At 41.4% G+C, this 12,179-nt stretch overlaps 1 protein-coding gene across 4 annotated transcripts in view; it reads right to left on the bottom strand.

The window, feature by feature from the left end:
- Positions 1 to 9,101, bottom strand: part of Rab3ip (RAB3A interacting protein) — a 50,544-nt gene extending 41,443 nt beyond the window's left edge. For 2 of the 4 annotated variants that reach the window (XM_008823704.2, XM_029558990.1), the window contains exon 1: positions 8,941 to 9,101. The gene's annotated coding sequence lies outside the window, so the exon portion shown is untranslated. Of the gene's footprint in view, positions 1 to 8,082; positions 8,118 to 8,736; positions 8,805 to 8,940 lie in introns of those variants that run through there. The other 2 variants (XM_008823705.2, XM_029558989.1) reach the window with 2 other exon arrangements.
- Between the last annotated feature and the right edge of the window lie 3,078 nt (positions 9,102 to 12,179).

The raw sequence follows: 12,179 nt of genomic DNA, 5'->3' as shown, positions 1-12,179 counted from the left end.
GTTAGCCTAGACTACACAGTGAGACCCTGTCTCAAGAAAAAAAGGATTGTAAAGTATTAATTTCCTCTTCCAACTTATTTATAGACTGCTGGAAGGCTGGGTAAGGAGGAGAAAAGTGTCCAGATGCTTTTAAATGACTTTCTAATTTAGTATGAATTACTGAAGAAACAGCTCCTGAAATTAAAAACTAGATTGCTACTTCAATAGTGTATAATGAATCAAAGTGTTACAAATTCCATCTCTTAGCTCACTTCCTTTAACACCTTCATCAATGCTTACAGTAGCTCCTCAGAGCACATCCTCCTCCTGGGTTCTAAGACAACAGGTATAAACAGACTGAAGTGGTGGCATGTGGTCCATTAGAGCCAGTAATAATCCTGCAGGCACAGGGAATGAAGGGAGGAGAGAAGGTGTTTTGAGAAGTAAAATATGTTAGATTTTAAATGCAAAACAGGAGTCTAGGAGACTGAGACAAGGCAGGGCAATGAGAGAGGACACTCGGGGAAGAAGGGTCTGACACTGAGGGAAGTAGCAAAGAGAGTGACAGAAAATCAAGCAGGAGAGGCAGCTAAGGGACAAACCATTAAATGCTTCATTTAACATGAAAATGTTGGGGTTTATCCTGAAGAAATGGACAGTGTAGACGTAATATAATTATTGGAAAAAGAGGATCCTGAGGCAACAGGCATTTCAACTAGAGACAACTGGGTAAATGGTTACCACAAAAAGCGACACAAGAAAGTATGAGGTCTGATCAGTGCCAAGGCTGTGCCCTGGGAACATTCGGAGCAAATGTTTCATTTGTAACTGCATACACACACTATCATAACTAGTCTGCACGGAATCCCTCTAGAACAATTCTAATCCCTATTTCATAGACATGGAAACGGACTCAGAGATTAATTAGTCAGGTCAGGCAGCCAATTTAAAAAAAAAAAAAAAGATTCAAGGTTTAGTGTGATTGAGTCCAACACCTGACTCTAAGATATAGTTACAAGATAAAACTGATCAAGAGACATGAGCAGCACACAAAGGTTAGAAAGAAAAAGGATTTCTAAGGTCAGTCTCACTGATTATCAATGAAGTATAAGAAGGGAACAGCCCACACAGGAAAATACTATTTAGTATCTGAACCCTTCTTTCAAAAAAATTAAAATTTCCTAATATACGGCTACTTGAAATCAATATTCACTATCACTCTGTATGCTTTGTACTCTTTTCCCTGTATTATTACTGCTATCACTGTTTCTTCCTCTATTTTACTTTGTTGAGATTTCTCTAAAAGTTTTAAAGTGTGTAGGTGTAGTGTGCATGTGTGGGCATGAATACATGAGTGTGGAGGCCAGAGGACAATCGTAGGTGCTGTCCCTTGGCCACCATCACCTTGCTTTGAGGTATCTCACTGTCCTGGAGCTCACCTATTATGCAGGCTGGCTGGCGGGCTGGTTGGCCCCAGGTCCACCTAGCTCCACCTCTCCAGCACTAGGATGACAAGTCACCACACCTGACTTTTACATGGGTCTGGGGCTCAAACACAGCCTTCAGGTTTTGAGGCAAGCACTAGACTAGACCATCTGAGCCATCTCCGAATTCCTTACAGAACTTTAAAAACACAACACATAAATCAAAAGAAACAGAAGCTTGATTTCACTAAAGTCAACTTACTTCTGTGTCTTGTTACAAAAAAAAAAAAAAAAAAAAAAAAAGGAAATACTATCATTTGTGTAACGTGGGCAGAACTGGAGGCTCTCATAGGTGAAATGGGCAAGGCACAGAAAAAGATTATCACGTTCACACTTAGCATAGAAGTGTAAAGCATTGACTGCAGTGAGTAGAACAGTGGTTAATCAGAGGCTGGAAGGGTAGAGGTGAGCATTCGAAGGGATGGGAAGGGATGGAGAGAGGTAGGTAGTGGTACAGGAATGCAGGTATGGATAGGTAGAATCACCTTTTATGTTTCATCATACAGTAAGGGAACCATGGTTAACAGAAATTATATTATTAATTAATAATAATAATATATTTCTAAAAATGTTAGATTTTAAAATATATATTTTATGTATTCCGAATGTTAAAACAAAGAAATGAGAATGTTTGAAGTGATAGATATTCCAATTATCCTGATCTAATCATTATGCACTGAACTACTGAACTATCACAATATTCCCCATAAATATGCAAAATTATGTTAGAATTTTTTCTCCTAAAAGAAAAAGGCAGATATTTGATACTAAGCGTTCTGATGTTGTTCATAATAGTACATTTAATTTCACTTAAATTTCAGAAAAATATACTATTATTTTTCTTGTTACTATGACAAAATACCTGACAAAAGCAACTTAAGGAGGGGTTTACTTTGGCTCACAGTTCCAGGGGGCACAGTTCCTGACGGCAGGAAAGACACTGCAGTGGGAGTATGAGGTGGCCGGTTGCACTGCATCCATAGTCTGGAAACAGGGATGAATGCTGATGCTCAGCTAGCTTTCTCCTTTTAGTCAGTCTAGGCCCCCAGCACAAGGAATACCACATTCAGGGTAGGCCCTCCCTCCTCAATTTAACACTCCTCTAGAAATACCCTTACAACACACCCAGACCTGTGTCTCCTACATGATTCTAAGTCACCTGACAATCAAAATTAACCTTCACACAAACTGAAATATTTTTAATGAAATTATATAATGTCTGATATTTGCTTCAAAATAACACAGAAGGGAGAGAAGTAGATGGGAACCCTTGCTGAGCGCTCATGGGAACACGAGAGGTTGACTATTCGGCCATATGTGTTTATTTTATTTTAAAGTCTTCAAAATTAGAATGTGCTCAAGAAAATTTAAGATTTGAGATTTATTCAAATACTATATAAATGGAAAATTATATACATAAAATCACAATTGTAACTTTCATAATTTTAAAGTTGGCTTTCCAAGCTAATGTTTTATTTAAGTTACATCTAAGAAGAATTCTATGGTTACAAGCATGAATATAATTACTTACACAAAGGAAAGTAGTCAAATAATCAAAATCTTTACATTTTTATCAATATGGGCCACAGATCAATTTCCACTTACTAATTCCATAGTATTTAACATTGCATACCAGTTGTATGTTTTAAAGTTGGCTTTCCAAGCTAATGTTTTATTTAAGTTACATCTAAGAAGAATTCTATGGTTACAAGCATGAATATAATTACTTACACAAAGGAAAGTAGTCAAATAATCAAAATCTTTACATTTTTATCAATATGGGCCACAGATCAATTTCCACTTACTAATTCCATAGTATTTAACATTGCATACCAGTTGTATGTATAACTTGGTATGTCTGGAGACATCAGTTCATTGTAGATCATATGCTCAGGGTTTTCAGAAAATACTCTGAACTTACTGGGTTACTAATATTTAATTACAAATTTTAAAAACAAATAAAAAATAATTTTCTAAACTTTAAAAAAATTTAATAAAGATTTGTTTAATGCCACGCTTATGCTGGGCAGTAGGGGAGAGAGCAGGGACAAGAGAAAGAACAATGAACAAGTAAACACACACATATAATAGTTTATTATCTTTAGCTATAAAATATCAAAAAAATTAGAGATTATGTTATAGATACAGCCTGTACGTAAACTTTTTAAATAGAGGCCTTACTTTGAGTATATCAACTAAACATTGAATAGGCACTGAACATGCATTGCTTAAACAGCTGGAGGCTTGGAAGACTGAGAAGCAAAACAAGAAAGACAGTTATTTAGGCTACCTTTGTGGAAAAAGAGAAAACAGTAAGCACTTAGCATCAAAAATGGGGAAAGACTGGGCACAGATCTTAACCCCAGCACTCAGGAGCAGAGACAGGGGGATCTCCGTGAGATCAAGGTCAACCTGGTCTATATATCAAGTTCAGGACCAGGTGGATCTATCTCAAAAAACAAAGAAACGAACACAAAGAATGGGGAAAGTACACTTTTAAAGGGTGAGGAAACCTGAGCATTTGATTCTATCATTAACTAGTGGTGTAAACTTGAGCAAGTCACTTCATCTCTCTGACCTCAGTTTTAGCACCTGTAATGGTGATAATCTCTCTCCTGCCTACACTTGAGAAAACCAAACTGCCTAATTATCAGCATAAAAATGTGAAGACTGTAAAGCACAACTTAAATTAACAATATTTATCAAAATCTAAAAAAAGAAGTGGTGATGGAGACATAGCAAGGGTATATTGAGAGCTCTGTCCTACAAATCCCAAGTTTCTTACTGCGTGAGAGAAAAGAGACAGTGAAAACTAGTCTTTCAGGGGCACACAGCTGAAATATGGTTTCTTCCCCAACAGGGAACATATTCCCTCAGTTTTTTGTTTCTCTCACATTTGTCCCCACCCATCAGAGAGGTGTTCTGAAACAAATACTCAATATGATATTCAGTACGATTACTCTTACCTAAACAATAGTTACAATGTATTTACTGGTTCTGAGCGCTGACCCATCGGTTCCTTCATGCTTCAGGGACACTTGACATTCGTGAACAGAAGTTTTTACTAGATTGTGGATTCCTGTTTGTGTGTTTTCTCATGAACCATCAGAACTTCAACTTCTACTCTGCTGACATTTGCAATCCTGTGTTAACTACAAGCAGCAGATCTCTCATAAACCTGAACCATTCTGTTAACCTGCATTTTCCTCCCTAATCTTAGTTTATGGCTATAGCTATTTAATTCTGTGTTGCCAATATTCTGAAGTCAAAATTACTTTTTTAATTTCCTAGGGCCATATACAATTTAAGCCCTTAAGAGAAGGGAAAACAGTGATAGCGAGGTGGTACCGCCTGCCGTACCTCTTCCTTCGCCCTTTCAATGCTCATTCCAAACATTTCCTTTCCATTTCTACTGGCTCAATTTCAAAGGCTCATCTAGCACCAAGCAGCACAATTCCTACTGGGTATCAAGCCAATGCTAAAGCTAGAAATTGGGCTAAGAGAAAGCCAGCCCTACTGTCCAAGCACTCAGCTTAGAAAAGAAACCATTTCTCAAACATGTTTCTGGATCCCTAGAAAGTTACAGATACAATGCAAATATCAAAATGAGTAAGTACCAAAATAGAAGTATGTAGTCAATCTTATAGAAACATAGAAGTAGGAAAACTACCTTTAAACAGGTAAGAATAACAGCACAAAAAAACTAGCCAAGACACTGTTTGAAAAACTCATATACTTTATTTTTAGGCTATCAAGTGTAAGTAGTAATGGATTTACTGTGTTTTGTTGGCCTGAATTTTTACCAGTATTACACTGGACAAAAGTTTAGCTTTAAAAAGCATTCTCCCTCAGAACAGCCTGGGTAGTGTCCCTCGTTAGCAGCAAAATACACCTCTACCTACTACTTATACTAGCTTCTACCCCACTACCTGAGTTCTCTCACTCTTAGTACTCAACATAATCTTCAAGTGTACTTTCATATGCACATAGTATATACATCCCTCTATATTTTGGGGGATGTGGGGCGGGTGCTGTTATTTGCCATCTTGGGAACTGAACCCAAGGGTCTCACACATGCTCTGCAAGTGATCTACATCCCAGCCTCCATAAGTGTTTGAGAAACATACAATATAGGAACATTTATGCTCCTACCTTATACTCCAAAGTTTCCTGTAACCCCCACTGACTTGCAGAGCAGATATTCAATGAATATTTGATTTAAAAACCTCTGGTGATGTTAAAAATTACATATTACAGCCAGGCGTGGTGGCTCATGCCTTTAATCCCAGCACTAGGGAGGCAGAGGCAGGTGGATATCTGTGAATTTGAGGCCAGCCTGATCTACATAGTGAGTTCCAGGACAGCTGGGGCTACAGGGAGACCCTGTCTCAAAAAGACCAAAAAGAAAAAAAAATTACATATTACACTCATATTTACTATCTCATAAAAGCTAAATTAAAAACCATTTTTCTGCATTACAACCTACATATAAAGTGGTGGCACAGTAATTAAGAACAAGCAATCCTTCAACATTACAACCTGTGCATGAACTGATTGGAGTGATTACAACCTACAGAGAAAGACGTGATAGGGGTTAGTAATGGTTACAAGCCCTGTTATTTGAAGAAAACTGCCTGACTTCTAATCTAGACTTGGCACTTACTATGACTCTGGGCAAGCTACACACCCTCCCATCTCTCAATTTCTCAACTACAAAGGGTGAGGAATATAAACAACCCATCTTCTAGTTCCTTCGAGCAAATGAGTTGGAATAGGGTTCAGATGAAAACTTGGTGCATGAGAAGCAGGTACTCAATTCAGCAAAAGCAGTGGCATCAACATCACTAGAACACTTGGACAGTTTTTAATAAAAAAAATAGAAATGGTAAGTCAAGCGTGATAGCGTATGACTTTAATCCCAGAGGCAGGTGGATCTCTGTGAATTCAAGTCCAGCCTGGTCTACACAGTGAGTTCCAGGTTAGCTGGGACTACAGGGAGACCACAAAAAAAAAAAAAAGTACACACACACACACACACACACACACACACAATGGGGCTGGAGAGATGGCTCAGAGGTTAAGAGCACTGGTTGTTCTTGCAGAGGATCCAGGTTGGATTCCCAGCACCCATGTGACATAACTCCAGTTCCAGGGGAACCCAACGCCCTCTTCTGACCTCCAAGGGCATTGCACAATACAGGTGCACTTACATACATGCAGGCAATACACTCATACAAATAAAATAAAAATAAATATATTTTTAAAAAAATACAAATAGCAGCTGGGCATGGTGGCGCACACCTTTAATTCCAGAGGCAGGCAGATCTCTGTGAGTTCAAGGCCAGCCTGGTCTATAAAGTGAGTTCCAGAACAAAAAAGACCAAAAAAAAAAAAAAAAAAAAAAAATCCAAATAACACTGTGTGTCCTCTGACAACTACCAAGCTCTTTTTCAGAAGGTATGGGTCACTAAAACAAGGAGCAGGGTATTCAAAGTTCCATTTGGAGTAACCACATGGTTTTTAATCCTGGCTTTGCTTTTAACCAGCAATAAATGGTGATTAAGTAACCACAGCAGTTATTTTGACTCTTTTCATTTCAGTCTCCAGATTTGTAAAATCCAGTAAAGCACCTATAACCCAAGACTGTCTTGAGGACTAAAGAGCCAAGGTACCCTAAAACAACAGCACAGCCCCCCCCCCACAGGAAAGCTGATGTTTGTTCCTTCTTCCCTCTCACACATCTCAATGGAATATCTAAGTAAATTTTATCTTCATAATGATGAAGTTCATACTGGGTTGAAACATGGAAATGAGCCCAATGCTGGCATGTTAATGTTTCTACTAGTATGCTCAATAAATGATTTACTCAAGGTCATATGGCTCAGGAAGTTAAATAATTTTTCACTAGACCAGCTCACTAAGATGCTCAGCGAGATCTGCTCAGGAAAGAAGGAAAACACATTAACTACTGCAATACATGTAAACCTAATGCAACCTACAAGCTCCTATTCTTCCACAACAGAAAAACGATTAACTATTTCTAGAAACATTTCCATTTAAAAATTTATTTGTAGGGCATCCATGTATGTGTTAGGGGTAGTAGATTAAGAGTTTAGAGAATCTCTTCGGTAAAGAAAATTAAAGCATATAACTACACTGATTCAAACAGTACAGTTCATTTAATTAGAAACTTCACTAATTAGGAACTCCACAAAGGCTAATGAAACTGAACAGGACATGGAGAGTTAGATGTACCAGATATCACAGATGAGTTTATGAAATACACAAGGAAGGGTTTCAGCAAATACACCGATTTACAAAAGTATTCATTAAATCAAAACATACTGTACTGAAAAAAAGAAAAAAAGAAGTTTCTCTACTAGAAATACATTGCTGTAGTAAACTTGGGTAACTGCTGGGTTTATTTCTGTAAGTTTCACGAAGGCTTTTAGGATTAGATCTCAAAAATCAAATTCAAAACACAAACGCCTATTCAAACATGAAAAGTCCTATCAAAATGCACAGTAGTAAATTAATAACAAATGCTAACACATCAAGGCCCCATTAAAAACAGGTGACATTTAACAATATCAAATATTTACAATGTCAGACTCCATACCTATTCTGCCGTTTTTCTTGATTTGTCATTCATTACTTTAAAAAAAAAGAAACACAAAATAAGGATAAAGAAGAAACTGGGTCTTTCAAAAGATTTACAATACAACAGTTTGTTTTAATCCTCTTATCGGCCTCTCCTCCAATTCTGCAATCATTCCACAGCAGAAAAGATTACAGAGCTCTTTCCAGACCCTGAATTGGGGAGGGGGGGGCGGGGATGAAGTGTTTAACAGGTACGCTGGGAATAGGCAACATTTCCTTGAAACTAAATCGCTTCTCAGGAATCGGGTGGAACTCGCGCTGCGCGCTTCAGCCTTCGCGGGTCTGTTTTCCTCTCTAACCGGCAACTCTTGGCGCGCTGCAGAGCGCACCGAGCATCACCCCTTCCCCAGCCCCTAAGCCGGCGGTCCTCGCAGGGGGAGACCGGAGTCTCCCGCCTCGGAGTCTGCACAAGTCAGGCGGGCCCAGCCAGAGACCTCCCGGGTGACCTCTCCGCCCTGGCTCGCCGCCCCGCACGGGCCGCCCGCGACTTGGCGAACTCCGGGGCCCCGCGAGCCCCGGCCGCGCTACCCGCCGGCCCCCGCGCTCCAGCCGGCCGCCTCCGGCACTCGGCCCTCGGAGTTAATGAGTAACGCGTCCCCGCCGCCGCTCGCACCTCCGCGGCCCGGGCACCCTCAGCCCGCTACCGGGGATCCGGAACTCGCGGGGAGACTCAGGCAGGCCGGGCGGCAGCTGCCCTCCGCACCGTCCTCGCCGCCTCCTGCACCTGCCCCGCCGCCCTTCGGACCGCCGAGGCGGCGCACAGCGCCGAGGGGGGCGGTGCTTCACGCCGCGGGCCTCTCCCTCCCGCCGCACTCACCTGCCGGACCCACCGCGGCCGCCGCCCGTATTCAGGGGCGCTCGCAGAGCCGCAGGGAGCGAGTCCCAAGCCGGGGAGACTCGGAGGAGGGCGGCTGACCGACGGCGCTCACTCCGCCGCGGCGGGCGCACTGCACTAGGAGCCGCCGAGGGAGAGCGGACTGCGCCTGCGCGGGAGCGGGACTGGGAGCCGGGAGCCGCGGTCCCTGGGGAGAGAAGGTGGGGTTGGGGGCGGGGCCGAAGGGGCGTGGGGCCGCGCGCTGCGGCGCCCCCTGGTGTCAGGACGGGCTCGGCGCAGGCTCCTCGGCGGGCCGCAGGTGCCTCCCCCACGCGGTTTCCCTGGGAACCACCGCCCCGCCCCAGCCTCTAGCTAACTCTGAGCGCGGTGGGCTCGCCTGGAGCGCTTCTCTGTAAGTTGAGGACCTCCAGAATCGACCTGAGATTCGGCGTCCATTGGGCTGATAAAACCCAGATCCCCTCGCTCCAGCAGCTTCCAGAGCATTTAAGAAGGTCGTTCCTGTGTCTGCCTTCTCTCATCTCTTACGGGAACTGTTTTATCAAATTTCCACCCCAGGTTAGGTCCACCAAGTGGGAAAACAGGAAGAACCAAACTCTGAAAATCTGACTAAAGAAAAGCAATCATCATCTACTAGTTCAATGGGACGGTCGTTCTGTGTATCCATCTCATCTCAGAGGCACTAAAAACAGTAGGTTGTGTGTGTGGTCCCCGTGTTTGATCCGCCACCTACTAAATGACCTCTGTGGCCCTGAGCAAGTTAATAACCCCAATCTTCTCACCAATAAACGGATATCAGAATACCTACCTCACTGGGGTTTTGATAGTTTAAATGCTTTAATAAATGTGAATCAGTGTACTGCATGACAGAGTGCCCAGTGAATGTTATTTTCCTATAATCCAGTAGAAACCTAGAAAGTCATTTTTAACTCTTTTGTAACCCATCTCCAATATATTACTAGTTCATATCCATCCTAATTCCTAAAGTATTCTTGAACTTATCTTGTTTCGCTCATTACCTGCTAGATGTGGTCTTCGTCATTCACGGACTCCTAATTCTTCTCCCTTAAGCTGTGTCATCTACCAGACGTTCATTACCCTTTTATCCATCCATGTGGCTTCTGCTAGACAGGAAAACCATTGCCAACAGCCCTTACTACCCAAAGACTCAAACATAGGGAGACAAGTATGTTAGCCATAGCCAACTTCTTGGGTCTCTTTCTTGGACTGCATAGTCACATGCATCCCTGTCTTTACACAGTTTCTTTTTCCTAAAGTGATACCCCCCCACACACACCTTTTATCTTTAATCACCTAACCCAGTCCTGAATTCTATTGTGAACTTTCCTTATTGCTTGCCTATCTCACTCCATTAAGGGCTCAGTGTGCCTCCCTGTGATCCTATAGCACCCTTGCTAGCACATTCCACATGAATTGTGATTGGCGTTCTCTCCATTATCCTCATTAGAGGATGAGCTTCTTGAGAGTAAGCACAAGGCCTGACATGCAGTAGAACTGGCTCAGCAAATACAGGAAAAATGAATGACACACACAAAGAGTATGCTGTCTTGGTATAGGAATGTTTGGAGGACAAGCCCTCTCATTTATTCAGTAGAAGACCCAGGACGTCACACATCTACAGAAAACAGTAATTACCATATATTTGAGTCTCATAGTGACCCACATGCAAATCACCTAATTACAAGACTCTGCTGTCTTGGATATCAAACTGAGAACACAGTTTGAGAACAAGAAGAGTAACATGTATAGCTACCTATATAACAATACTTCAGCCTTGTAGCAGAGATAGCCACAAACATTGCAAAACTTAGATGCTTGGAATCTCAGCTTGCAAAGTATATAAAGTTAAATTGCTTATCCATGTATCAAATGGACAGACCCTTCACAAACTTTGGAAACATGATAGAGGGGCTGAGAAAATGGCTCAGTCAGCAAAATGCTTGTCATATAAAAATGAGGACCTGAGTTAGATCACCAGCACCCACATTAAATAGGAAAAAGGCAAAAGTCAGGCATAGTAGCACATACCTGCAATCACGGTGCTGGAGGATCCCTGGGGCTTGCTGGCCAGCCAGTCTTGGTATATTGGTGAGTTCCAGGTTCAGTGAGAGACCTGGGCTAAAAAATAAGGTGGAGAGCAACAGAGGGAAATACGTGACATCAACCTCTGGCTGAGAGAGAGAGAGAGAGAGAGAGAGAGAGAGAGAGAGAGAGAGAGAAGAGAGACAAGAGAGAGAGGGAGAGACAGAGTCTCACACAAGCATATACACATGTATACACACACATACACTCACACACAAACATGATAAACTTTGTAATGTCTTCATTTACTTTCTGTCCCTTTCATTAAAATATAAATTATTGGAACTGGAGAGATGGCTCAGCAGTTAAGAGTCCCGACTGCTCTTGAAGAGAACCTGGGTTCAGTTTTCAGCACCTACATTGCAGGCATTATACAACATGAGTGCATTTACAGACATGCAAGCAATACACTCATACACATTAAAAAATAATAAAATATTTTAAAATATAAATTATACAATTAATGTCAAACATATAACTTATAAGACAACATTGAATTTTTGTATCTTGTGATTTTTCCACTTAGGTAGGGCCAGAAAACTAAGGAGGTAAGAAACAAAGAAACTTCAAAACTGAACAAATGATTCTAAAGTTGCTACTCCTATTCATAATTTTTGGCTTACTTGCCTCTGTTTTGTTTTTGAAGTTAAGAAATTTTTGTATATTTATATGATACTTTTCCATTTCAGACTTTCATCATTTTGAGTCCTCTATCGTAAAAAATATTTGACACAGGTGAAAATGTAGTTTTTCTTTATCTTACAAATGAAGAGCTTAGGTCACCAGAGTACAGCCTGGTCACTGGGGTGTAGGTTAATATCTTAAAAAGCAGTGGATTTCAAACTCTTTAAGAAACATATTGGACTTTCACGGCAGCCATGTGGCACAATAGAGACTCTGACAGATTCTTCCACAAAAAAAAAATGCAAAGTGCTATATAAAATATGCAAAAGGGGGCTGGAGAGATGGTTCCATGGTTAAGAGCACTGGCTGCTCTTGCAGAGGACATGGATTCGATTTCCAGCACCCACATGGCAGCTAACAACTACCCATAACTTCAGTTCCAGGGAAATCCGATGCCATCTTTTGACCTCCACAGACAATGCACAATGTGGTTGCAC

The sequence above is a fragment of the Nannospalax galili genome, unplaced genomic scaffold (assembly GCF_000622305.1).
Source record: "Nannospalax galili isolate Female #2095 unplaced genomic scaffold, S.galili_v1.0 scaffold749, whole genome shotgun sequence".
Taxonomy (NCBI): domain Eukaryota; kingdom Metazoa; phylum Chordata; class Mammalia; order Rodentia; family Spalacidae; genus Nannospalax; species Nannospalax galili.
This window is presented reverse-complemented; position numbering and strand designations above follow the sequence as displayed.